Source organism: Zea mays, chromosome 2 (assembly GCF_902167145.1).
Source record: "Zea mays cultivar B73 chromosome 2, Zm-B73-REFERENCE-NAM-5.0, whole genome shotgun sequence".
In the NCBI taxonomy this organism is placed as follows: domain Eukaryota; kingdom Viridiplantae; phylum Streptophyta; class Magnoliopsida; order Poales; family Poaceae; genus Zea; species Zea mays.
This window is the reverse complement of record NC_050097.1, coordinates 43,433,782-43,445,719: the sequence shown is the minus strand read 5'-3', so window position 1 is coordinate 43,445,719 and position 11,938 is coordinate 43,433,782. Positions and strand designations below refer to the sequence as shown.

Genomic DNA, 11,938 nt, shown 5'->3' with positions numbered 1-11,938 from the left:
CGAACCACCACACACGACACAGAATCTAAACTACACAGTCGGACGGTCCGCGTACAACGACGGATGGTCCGCACATAATCACGGACGGTCTAGGCCAATGTCCGGACAGTCCACACATGAGTCTTTTGAGGAGGATTATTACCTGAATCCTTGCCCGTCCCAGCAACACTTCCCATCACACTATGCAATGCACCAACCCATTAATTCAGGATCCAGAGCACAGGAAAGCTTTCCGGCCCCACCTAGAAGGCCAGAAAGAAACGATCAAACCTATGAGCCATATAGGGCAAATGGAAATGCACCACGTAGTTCAAACCAATGGGGGGAATGACAACATGCTAACATGCAACCAACCCCACCTATGTTTGACCAGAGAGCCGGTGGTCTTGCACCGACTGCCATTGATATAGTAAGGGAAGAAATAGCCGGGGCGTTCCGAGATAAGCTCGGAGTAAGCATGATCCCTGGAGGGCAATCATATCGGAAACCTTATGACAGCCGATTTGATCACCACCCGTACCCACAGAGAACTAGAATACCCGAATTCGCAAAATTTTCGGGTGATCAAGGGAAAAACACGCGTGAACATATAGGCCAGTTCTTAGCACAATTGGGAGAATTGGCCGACACAGAGGCATTTCGCGTGCGCTTATTTTCATTATCTCTAACAGGAACCGCGTTTGCATGGTATGCCACTTTACCTCCTAATTCCATTTCATCATGGGGGGATCTAGAACAAAAATTTCATGATCATTTTTTCTCCGGTGACTATGAGTTGGATTTGGTAGATTTAGTGTCATTACGACAAACAAAGGACGAATCGGTTAATGATTACATCCGGAGATTCCGCGATACAAGAAACCGATGCTTCCAAATTCATTTAGCAGAAAAACAGCTAGCAGGATTAGCCTTTAATGGTTTACGATATTATTTAAAAGAAAGATTAGAAGGCATCCAATTTTTTACACTAGCACAGTTACACCAGAGAGCTTTGGCTTGCGAAAGCCGGAGTAAAGAAACTGCTAAGACAATGCGTCACAACGTACATATAGTAGAATGCGACCAAAGTAGCTCGGATGACGAATCAGCGGAAGTGTATGCTGCTGAAATGGTTTGGCCAAAACAGGCCAAATCTTCGGCTTGTCCCTCCTTGCAGCCGGTTCAAAAGAAACGACAAGAGGAGGTTAAGTTTACGTTTAATGTCGGTAAGTGTGATAAAATTTGACGAGTTACTCAAAAATGGCAATATCAAAATAAATCACACTGTTCCATCCGTCGATGAGCTAAAACGTCATGCGTACTGCAAGTGGCATAACTCATTTTCTCATGCCACTAATGATTGTAATGTATTTCGGCGACAGATTCAATCGGCCATTAACGAAGGACGATTGAAATTTCAGGAAATGCAGGTGGATAAAGAGCCCTTTTCGATGAACATGATTGACTTCGAGGGCAAGAAAGTCCTAGTTCGGCCAAACACAGCCGATAAAGACAAAGGCAAAGAGACAATCATCGGCAATGCAAAAGAGGCCGATGGGGATCGTAAAGTTTCTTGCAGGAAAGTGGTAGCCGAGAAGACTCCCGATGGAGGGGAGACCCTAAAGGTGACCATCACAGCCTCCAGTACTGGGGGGCAAGCGCAGGCAGGGAGACAGATGCAGGAACCCGTGCTGCATATCCCGGACGGTCCGGCACGTAGGCGCGGACGGTCCAGGACCCCACCGGACGGTCCGGAGAGCTCCGGCGGACGGTCCGGCCATACTCAGGATTCACAACGTCCACGAACTTTCAAACCACGACGACCAGAGATAGGTACGTGGAAAACAAAGACATTCAAGGCAGCTGGTCGGTTGGTTAAAGCCGGCCCAACTTTTGATCAATTATTGTCTAAATACGTAAAAAAGAAGGCCGACCCCAGTGACCGGCCAGCAAAGCGACCCCGCTCACCCATTCATGAGCAGCGTCAGGTCAGGCCGATTGGACCACCCCACCAATCGGAAGAAATGAAAGGTCATACTGTACAAGTGAGACCTAACATACCTGCATGGACACCTCCACCTCCATATCCACCTATGCCATATCCATACACATATTTACCTCCGCCATATGTCCCAAATCAAATGTGGGGCATGCCACCATTGTGACACCCCAGGTGTCTATTTCGCGTTATGTCAGGAGATTTATCCTAATCTCGGATGCTCAGTGAAAATTTCTATCTCTTTATCACATCTATCTTCATTCATCAAGTTACTCATGAATGTTTCACCAAATTTGAAATTATTTGATCTCAAGAACAACCAAATTTGGAGCCTGTTAAAATTTTTGTTTCTTAAAGCAAACGCAAATTCGAAAGTCAATATCGTCTCGCAACTCCCGTCCAGACTCATTTATTCGGACTCTCGCAATTGTGATGTTATCCGATCTATGTCCGAATCCGCTTTCTCGATAGTCAGTCTATGTCCAAATACTTAATCCGAATCCGCATTCTCCCACAGGATCTCTTTGTGCGAACCTCTAATTAATTCTTAGGCAACTCGACTTGTTTTCTATATATCATCATTCATCTCTATCTATCAAGTGTATTCTAAAGATTTCTCAAAGATTGAACCAAATGCTCACATGAAAACATAAATCATATACTTGCTTGAGACTGCTCGATTAAATAAAAGCAAATTTAGAAATTTAACCAAGTTATGAAAACTTTCCCAAAACACTCTAAATCAACTCTACAACAAAAGTTATTGAGGGTTTATGCCAAGAAAATATCAAGAAAATAGTCCGATTGCCTTAAAAATATAATTGAGAGCATTATAATGATGTTACCTTGACCAAAGTGAAACTTTTATTTATATTCAAGATATGAGGTTTGACCTTTAATAAAAATTGTAGAACCTGTGTAATACAACAAGTTTTATATTTAAACCATGCCTTGATTCAATTTCTAAGTATCTCAAACAGTGCCATCAAGACAGAATAAAAATCTGATTTCAGGATTTGAATTCTTCTAAGTCTGAAATCAGCATCGTTCGGGTCGACGTCTCGCGTTCCCAAATTTTTGTTGAACAACTCAAGTTTCCCCAAATACAAAAGTTGTTAATAACTAATAGGGGCACAACATATTAAAAGATGGCATTCATCCGATTCCGTTTGACATGCTTTGACATTCAGTTTTCACGAGTTTCCACTGATTTCTGACCCACTGACAAACCAATTTTCGTGGGTCTATAACTCTCTAACCAGTGCCCAAATCACCTCAATCTCTATACACGATTTGTAGAGTGTGGATCAAGAAAGATATTTTGTGCAGCAACCGAGATCTGAATCCAAGCAGAAGATGCCAAAAACATACAGCCAAAGTCGCTCAGAACCACACAAGCCGCGCTCGCCCACACGCTACTGTCTGCTTTTGTGCAGACCTGGCCACCGTCGCCCATGGCCAGTAGTTGTCGCCGCCCTCTGGCCACTGCCTGCCTTGCTAAGCCGGCCAGTAGCTGCTCCAGCCGCGGTCTTTAAAATGGACAACGTCCCTCCTGCACGCGCTCGCCCACTGCTCCATTTCTATCAGGCGGCTCCTCCCATGGCGCCATTGCAAGCTCCCCTCCAGACCGGTTCCTCGGTTTCCTCGAATCCCAGCAGCGAGCAGACGTCGTCCCCATGGCGGGAGCTCCTTTCTCCCCACGCTCCAGTACCTCGCCGTGGGATCCCCCCCCTCTCCTCCTTGCTCTGGCATCGACACGGCCAGGGACACAACCAGCCGCAGCCTCCTGCTGTTCACGTGAGAAACCGAGGAAGAAGAAGACCCCCTCGAGTCTATGACACATGGGCCCCAGTGGCTAGTGTAAGTGCACAAATCACAGATTTTTGTGTTATGTTCTAAAATCCATATCTTGTGTTTCGGAGCTCCAAAAATCACGAAATTTGTTTTGTTGGCTTCCTTATGAAATGCTCTAACTATTGGAACTATATGTTGGCATGTTTTAGTAGAAAAGTTTTTCTGTAGAAATTCGTATTTAAAAACTGGTTTAGAGAATAAACGAACTTGCTTCTCTCCATAATTTTATTTATAAAAATCCAAAAATGATGAAACCTGTTTTGTTAGTTAGATGTTGTCATACTCCATCTAGGGAAAATATAAAACTTATAGGTTGTTCACTGTTTTCTTGGTGTGTTAATTGAAACATGTTAAATAGGAAAAAGATGATTGTTTTGATTGTTATTTTTGGATCTGTAGCTCCATTGCTTAAAATGGATTGAAATTTTTACAGTAGACCCTCTGTGTGATGCTTGGTGACTGGTAAAAATTTCATGAATTGTGGTGCATGTATGGTTAAGTTAGTGATTTAGCTTGTTTAATGCACCTTGAGTAGTTTTAAATGGTTTATAAATAATATATGGATGTAAAAATGGAAAATGATGTTCCAATGTCCTTGTGTGATATTATAGTAGCCTAAGGAAACTTAATATGGTCATGCATCCACAGAAAATAATTAATTTTAGAATTAACTTGCTCTCACAAGCTTTATTGCATTAACAATTTGTTATTTTTGTATTAAATAAAATATAAAATCTGGGCATGTGAAATTTATACATTGGTCATGAATTGTTATTACCTATGCCTCATAAAAATTCCAGCCCCAAATTAGATAGTTTCATATGGTGCTAAAATGACACCCATTTTATAATTATAAGAACAATTAGTGAAAAATTAGAAGTAAACAAGGGCATGCATGTTTCTTGAAATACTTAAGTGCCTTGATATAAATTGAAACTTTACAACTAGGTCATAATGATTTGAATTTAAGAAATTGGTGATAGTATCTCTCTATGAGTTTGCTTGGTGATTTAGTTAAGTGCTCTTGTGCTAGCAAACTGAAATTTGTGGGTGTACAGTTTTGGTTGTGTGAGTAATCTAGTAAAGTAAAGTGTGTTTTCTGTAGATATGTGCTATAGAAAAGTGGTAGATAACTTTATTATCTTGCTGGTGTTAAAATTTGACAGCCATAAGTCTGATCGTTTAAAAGTTATGCTTTTCACAAATTCAGTAACTGAATCTGCCCAAATTCTGTACAGATTTCAGAAACTGCATTGTTTGCCTAATTTAATGTTACAATCTGTTCATGGTCGTTATAAGAAAGTTGTAGATGCTTTTCTTATCTTGCTTGTGTTAAAATTTCATAACCATAGGCCTGACAGATTAGGAGTTATGAATTTTACAAACTGGTTGCTGTATTCTGTCCACTGACAGAACAGATTTCGAAAACTGTATTGTTTGATTTAGTTAAATATAGAATCACTTCTTGGTGATTATAAAAGTTATGTAGTAAGTTTTCTAAGCTTTCCAAAAAGTCTTAGATCACCCTTTTTGGTGGTCTAAATATTAAGTTATAGGCATTTGAAGTGTGAAGTCTGAATCTGTCTAAATCTGGACAACAAAGCCTTCCTAGTGTCTTTTAACCATGATACACTTTAAATCAACCTGAGTTATTTATAATTGATTTATAGACAATTTAATTATCTTTTCAGAAAGTTTAAGATCAAATGATTTGGATGTCTGAGTCTCTAGTTATGCATTTTTGAAGGCATAAGTCTGAATCTGCCCAAACCTGAATAAAGCTGTCGTTTATCACTATTTAACCTTATTAAGTGTCTAATCACCTTGAGATGATAATACCAAAGTCACTACAAGAAACTGGTTAAAGAACGTGGGTGAAAAACCGTCGAACTTAATGTAATAAGCCGTCGAACTTACCGTAAGAACGTGGGTTTACCGACGAATATAGCCGACGGCGATTTTTGGACGAACTTAGAGAAGTAAGTTCGACGGCCCCGTCGAACTTAACATTAAGAACGTGGGTACCGTCGAACTTAACATTAAGAACGTGGGTACCGTCGAACTTAACGTTAAGAACGTGCGTTTTTAAGTTCGACGGGGGCCGTCGAATTTTTTTCCATAAGTTCGACGGCACCCACGTTCTTACGGTTAAGCTCGACGGGGCCACGTGGCCGTCGAACTTATGTGTCCTACGTGGATCTGCGAGGACTCAAAATAAGTTCGACGGTACCCACGTTCTTAACATTAAGAACGTGGGTACCCACGTTCTTAACCCTTTTCCAGAAAAAAAAATAAAAATACAGAAATGAAAAATTAGACACAGATAATATCACATCCAATACAGAATATCACATACAATACAGATTTCAAACACATTGATATATGTTCATATCACAAATTCACAGTCCAAATACATAAGTTCACAGGAATTGGAGATTGTACCAGTAGTAATACAACACACAGGAATTGGAGATGCATGCGTCCATCAATCCCTCAAGACTTTATTCCTAGCTAGACAGTATCCACCTATCACTAAGAGAAACATGTCAAGAATGGACACCCTAGCTCTAGGTGATGTCTGACTTCCAAAGACGACGTCCTTCATTCACTCCAGAGCTCAGTGGTCTCATGTTCCTTGAGAATACAGCCACCACTTTTTTTTGCTCCAGACTCCAAGGCTCCAATTTAGTAGTGTCAGTAGTAGCGCAGAATAACTCAAGTACCATGCATATAGAACAGTATCTGAGAGATGAGTGCCTATGATTACCTTCAGTGTGTCTGCTAAAGCTGGATCAACTTGCTTATCTTTAGATATGTCTGACGATTGCAGCTAAGTAAAAAAAAAGAACAAGTTAGTGGTCAGTTACAACTGAAGCGATAGATCACAATGTTGATTAAATGGCGGAGAATTTGCAGGTTTTATAGCTTCACGGAATCAATAAGCAAAATATCATAACTATCAAGTTTTGAACCTTGAACTTATGCACAAGCACTGCTTCAGTTTAAGAAAGCATTTCGTTCAAACAATATTAACAAGTACAAATTATTTCAAACCAGTAGATATTAGATCAGTATTAAGTACCTTTGAGCCAATAAAAACAATGGCAACATCAATATTATTCTGAGTATCCTCCCTTGAGAACTAAGAAAAGAAAATCATGACATCGGTCAGTGAAGTTGTTTCAATGCAAGAGTTGATAATTCCAAAAGAAGTTGCATGATAGCTTAAGTTTCACTTCACCAACGTGATACTTACCATGAAGTTTGACCAGCCACCTTCCTCGAGAACAGATTTAGCTAAGCTCTTTGGTGAGATTGTTTGGTAATGGACTACATCCTTAGCATCATCAGAGCTGAATCTGGATGACCAAGGTGGATGGAATGTAGGTCATTCTATGACAGTAAGCTCATATATTCTTGCTTAAATAACCATTTAAAGGTACAATAAATATTTGTCATGAGCTAGAAATTTCGACTAAGGTTAACACTATGCAAACAGAAAAGACATCAATATTGAACAGAGTAACATTGTGTCTACGATGCAACTTATCTCTTGATCATGGTTCTCTTTCCCATTGACAGTAGTATCCTGTCACAAAACACATTAAGTTTCCTATGGTAGAAAATGAAAAAAAAGTTCTGAAACATTCACTATTTCTCGACCCTGTTCTTAAAGTACAGACCATTACAAGAGCACATGAGTCATATCCTGCACCGACAACTTGAAAACCATTGTGGCGATATTTGAACTAATTACGCTTGGCCCTAACAACAAGAGGTTTTCTAAAGAACTAACAACAACTGCACTGCACATAATCGTACACCATGGAATCATGGGTAAATTCTATAGAAGGTGAGGGGAAAAGCATAAAGTGTGTTTAAGGGAACACAATTGTACATTACCCTGCACCAGAATAAATACCATTACCTGATTTAAAGTATTTACTGTTTGGAAAGAAAACAATCTTACTAGCAGATGTGAATGTGCAAAATGTGGCCTATCAACTTTATTTGTAAAATCTCAGTGGATGCTCAACCCATAGAAACAAGGCACAAGATTATTACTGATGGGCAGCAATGTTCCTATCATCTCTATATATTCAAGAAAAGTATTGAGTGTGAAGTCCCAGTGATTAAATGGTCATGTCAGTAGAAGCGCAATAGACTTACCTCACCATTTTAGGCATGGTAAGCCCTAGAGGCTACTCGACTATTTTTCAAATATTGCAAAATGAAGAGCTGCAGAATCCAGGCAACCAAAATCCTAAAATGCAAGGAAATAAGAGATTGCAGTTAGCTCAGTCACCTTTGATCTCCAGGACATGTCCTTTAACTGAAACCTTTTGGAGGTACGAGGTACTAAAACCCAACTAAATACAGTAAGATGGACACCATCAACGTCTCGCGCTGGTGGAAATTGCCTTAAGAAGAGAGAAATTTAATTAGCCTGGTGGAAGAAAGGGCGGGAAACACAAAGAATATCTGTCAAGGATCCTAACCAGTCCTCACTTGACACCATGAGTGCCTTCAAAATTGCACAGATCAACCTGAGAACAAATCTTCACTGAATGTGTCTGCAAAATAACCCCAACATCATAAGATGAATGTAGAATTTTGATGTCTTTAATTCCAAGAAATGTAAAATGTGTGAATGCTACATTAGCATAAAAGAAATGGCAGTCCAAAATGTGTAAAACATAAAGTGCATTGGAATGTGTAGGATTAGAGTGGTTGATAGACACAGAAGAAAGACAGAGCTAAAAAGCACTCGCGCCACCATAGTATGTATGTTCAGATCACAAGACTTCATTAATCAAGACAAGAACTAACCAAATCTAGTTACCCACACAAAAGAGACTCCAAGCAATCATTTTAATATTTGCTGATTTTTGGACAGCAGGACAGCAACTACTTGTTTAGCTCATAACTCACAAGATATGCATCCAAAAATAGTAAACTAGTACTTTCTAGAAAGCTTATAAAGTCCTCTATAACTTTTGTATTATCATCATAACAAGATTCGACCTTTAGAAAGGTCAAACAGTGCTAAACGTAAATTCTGTCCAGAATTGGACAGAATTCGACTACTCACTTCAAAAATCTATAACTGGAGTCTCAGACATCCAAATCAAGTGATCCTAGACTTTTTAGAAAGCTAATAAAATTGTCTACAACTCATTTATAATAATCTCAAGGTGATTCAATGTGTATCAAAGTCAGTTAATAAACGAGCTTATTGGAGAAGAAAGCTTATGAACAGAAAATAGGACAGAAAATAGAACAGAAAATAGGACAGAAAATAGGTCAGTTAATAAACGAGCTTATTCAATGTGCATCAACGTTATTTGTATTCAAACTACCAGAAAATGCTGATGAAGAAGAAAGCTTATTGGACAGAAAATTCACGCAGACATTATCAGATGCCTAGTAGTTCTAGAATTCCAGAAAATAGGACAGCAGCTTCTCAGTATACTGAAAGGGTGTCAATGGGGGGCAATTTCAATCCCGGAGCTTGTATAGGAGAAGGCACGATAATCAAACAAATGGCTCAATGTTATAGACTTCCAGAAAATCCACTTGTACCTCCCAAACATAATGAAAGGGATGTGATGAATGGAAATCTGAACGAGTTTTCTGTGTATAAAGATTACTTGAATTTTTCTAGCAATAGTAACTACCAAACTGGAGCAGCTTTTGGTTTTCATGATTCTCCAGTCTATTCAGATGTTCTTGCAATGGGTAAAAAAAGAGAACACAATGCAATCAGTGGTCACCAGATTTCTTTTGACATCGACTTTGTTAACTCAAATAGTACAAGGAAGTTCTGTATTGATGACCCTCTTTCCACTAGCTCTCAAACATCTTATTATCCTGAAGCATGCAAAAGGATGAGACCAGAGAATCATAGCAATCAGCTCAATGTAACTACGGGAAAGGTTTCTTCTTCATCAGCATTTTCTGGTAGTTTGAATACAAATAACGTTTATAGCTCGTTTATAATAATCTCATGGTAATTCAATGTGTATCAAAGTCAATCACAAATAGGTAGTTGTAGCTTATAGGCAATCGGGTTGATCTGTTGAACAGTCTTAAAAGGCCCAGCTTATGATTATGTCGTTCAGAGACTGATGGCTGGCAATATGGTTTAATAACTGGCAATATGCTTTCATCAAGGAGACTAGAGAGGACCCTCCGTGTCAACGAACTGTGTGATCGCCTATATCGTCTGATTTAGCAGGTTCAACTAGAATCGGGCTATATAAACTTTACAGTAAAAAAATTGGTAGGCGAAATCCAGGGTAATAACTTCACAACGTGTCTAACTTTTATGTCTAAGTTTAGTTTTTTAATTTAAGTAACTAGATTTAGACAAATTATGGCTCCTTAGGTAGAAAACCAAACAAACCCAAAACTAAAACTAACATAAGCTGCATACCTTGAAGATCAGATTCTGAAGCAGGTCGCCAGATTGGCAGAAACCGCGCGCACGCAAATCAATACAACTTGAGCAGGGGAACCCACTGGTCGATGGAGAGGCCTAGCGGATGCAGTCCATCCCGATTCCCATCAGCACTGCCTGCCAATGCGGCAGCGCCCGCGGCCGCGCCGACTGCGACCCGCAGCAAGCACGCAACTAGATCAAGTCAGGAGTACTGCACATCTAATTGTAAGCACGAAGCACTGACAAAGCAACTAAAGTTGATCTGCTTGGTCGGTGGGAAAGGACTAAACTACAGCGACATCCACAGTGAGCAAAGAAGAGCAGAGCAGGCTCCAAAGCTCAACGAAATTATTCTCAGAACCACTACCCGCATCAAGTGTGTGTTCATTGCCTTTGATTGTCTTGGAAATGTACTCCAATAGATGTTTAGCCTTAACGAGTGATTCAGGTGCGTTCAATAGTAAAGGCTTCGCTTCCTAGCAGAAGTTAACCACAACATCTTTAGGCACTAAACACTAATCACTACACTTGCAAAACAAATTCCAGAGTTCTTCTACACAAACATTTTGTTTTCACTTGCCAGTAGTTAGAATTCTAAATCCCCTGGCAAGCTGTAAAAGCGAAGCCATGATCCAAGTAATAACTCAGTTACACCAAAACAATCAATTTAAATCATAATATGTTACCATTTAGTCAATCTAGTACTTTGCCACAGTAAAGCAGTGTAACGCATCACCTGGTGCCGGGCTTCAGCGATCCACTCCATTGGATTGAGCTCCCTGGGCTTCGGCTTCTGATTAAGCTTGTGTTTCCTCCTTTTCTCGGGCCGCTCGATCTCTGGCTCGCCTTCCTGATGCGGTGGAGGAGCGGGCTGGCCGGCGCGCACAGTGGAGGTGGAGGAGCGGGGGCTTCCGGCGCGCGGTGGAGGTGGAGAAGTGGGGGCTGGCCGGCGCGTGCAGTGGAGGTGGAGGAGTGGGGGCTGGCCGGCGCGTGTAGTGGAGGTGGAGGAGCGGGGGCTGGCCGGCGCGCGATGGAGGTGGCGGTGCGCGGTATGGCGGGCGCGCACGGCGATGAAGTCTTCCCCACTTGCTTACGCGAGACGCGACACCAATACGCCATCCACTGATCCACCTCGCCTTCTGCTTCCTTCAGCGGTTCCGCCCATCGACTCGACAGATCCATTGTTCACGACCTCACCCTATTCAGATCCCAAGCGGCCACGCCCAAGCCCAAACCCTACCCACCCATCTCAACCAGCGATGATGGCAGAGGAGCGGGGGCGCGGTGGAGGAGCGGGCTGGCAGCGGGCGCGGTGGAGGAGCGAGCTAGCGGTGGGCGCGGTGGAGGAGCAGGCTGGCGGCGCCGCGCGGGGAGGAGCGGGGACCGGTGGCTCGCGCGTAGGCGGGATAGAAGAGAGACGCGCGGGTCGCTAGGGATTTAGTTTGGGTTAAGTTCGACGGTGTCAACGTGGCCCACGAACTTAAAATAAGAATGTGGGTACCCACGTTTCTAATAGATTAAGTTCGACGGTTTTGGTTAGGGCCCACGAACTTAATTTAAGAACGTGAGTACCCACGTTCTTAAAAAACCCATGAACTTAACTAATGTAAGAACGTCGGTACCCACGTTCTTAACAAAACCCACGAACATTTATCAGTTTCTTG

General features: G+C 41.4%; 1 long non-coding RNA gene across 7 annotated transcripts; it reads right to left on the bottom strand.

Moving 5' to 3' along the window:
- Positions 1-6,182: 6,182 nt before the first annotated feature.
- On the bottom strand, positions 6,183-11,734 carry LOC103646359 (uncharacterized). 7 transcript variants are annotated; one of them, XR_562157.4, is made up of 7 exons: positions 11,011-11,734; positions 10,269-10,442; positions 8,332-8,406; positions 8,139-8,253; positions 7,089-7,421; positions 6,915-6,974; positions 6,183-6,662 (listed from the first exon to the last, which is right to left on the bottom strand). It is a non-coding gene; the product is annotated as an uncharacterized lncRNA (long non-coding RNA). The 7 variants fall into 7 exon arrangements; XR_562156.3 differs by having other exon boundaries at positions 7,089-7,191; XR_002267144.2 differs by having other exon boundaries at positions 7,089-8,253.
- Between the last annotated feature and the right edge of the window lie 204 nt (positions 11,735-11,938).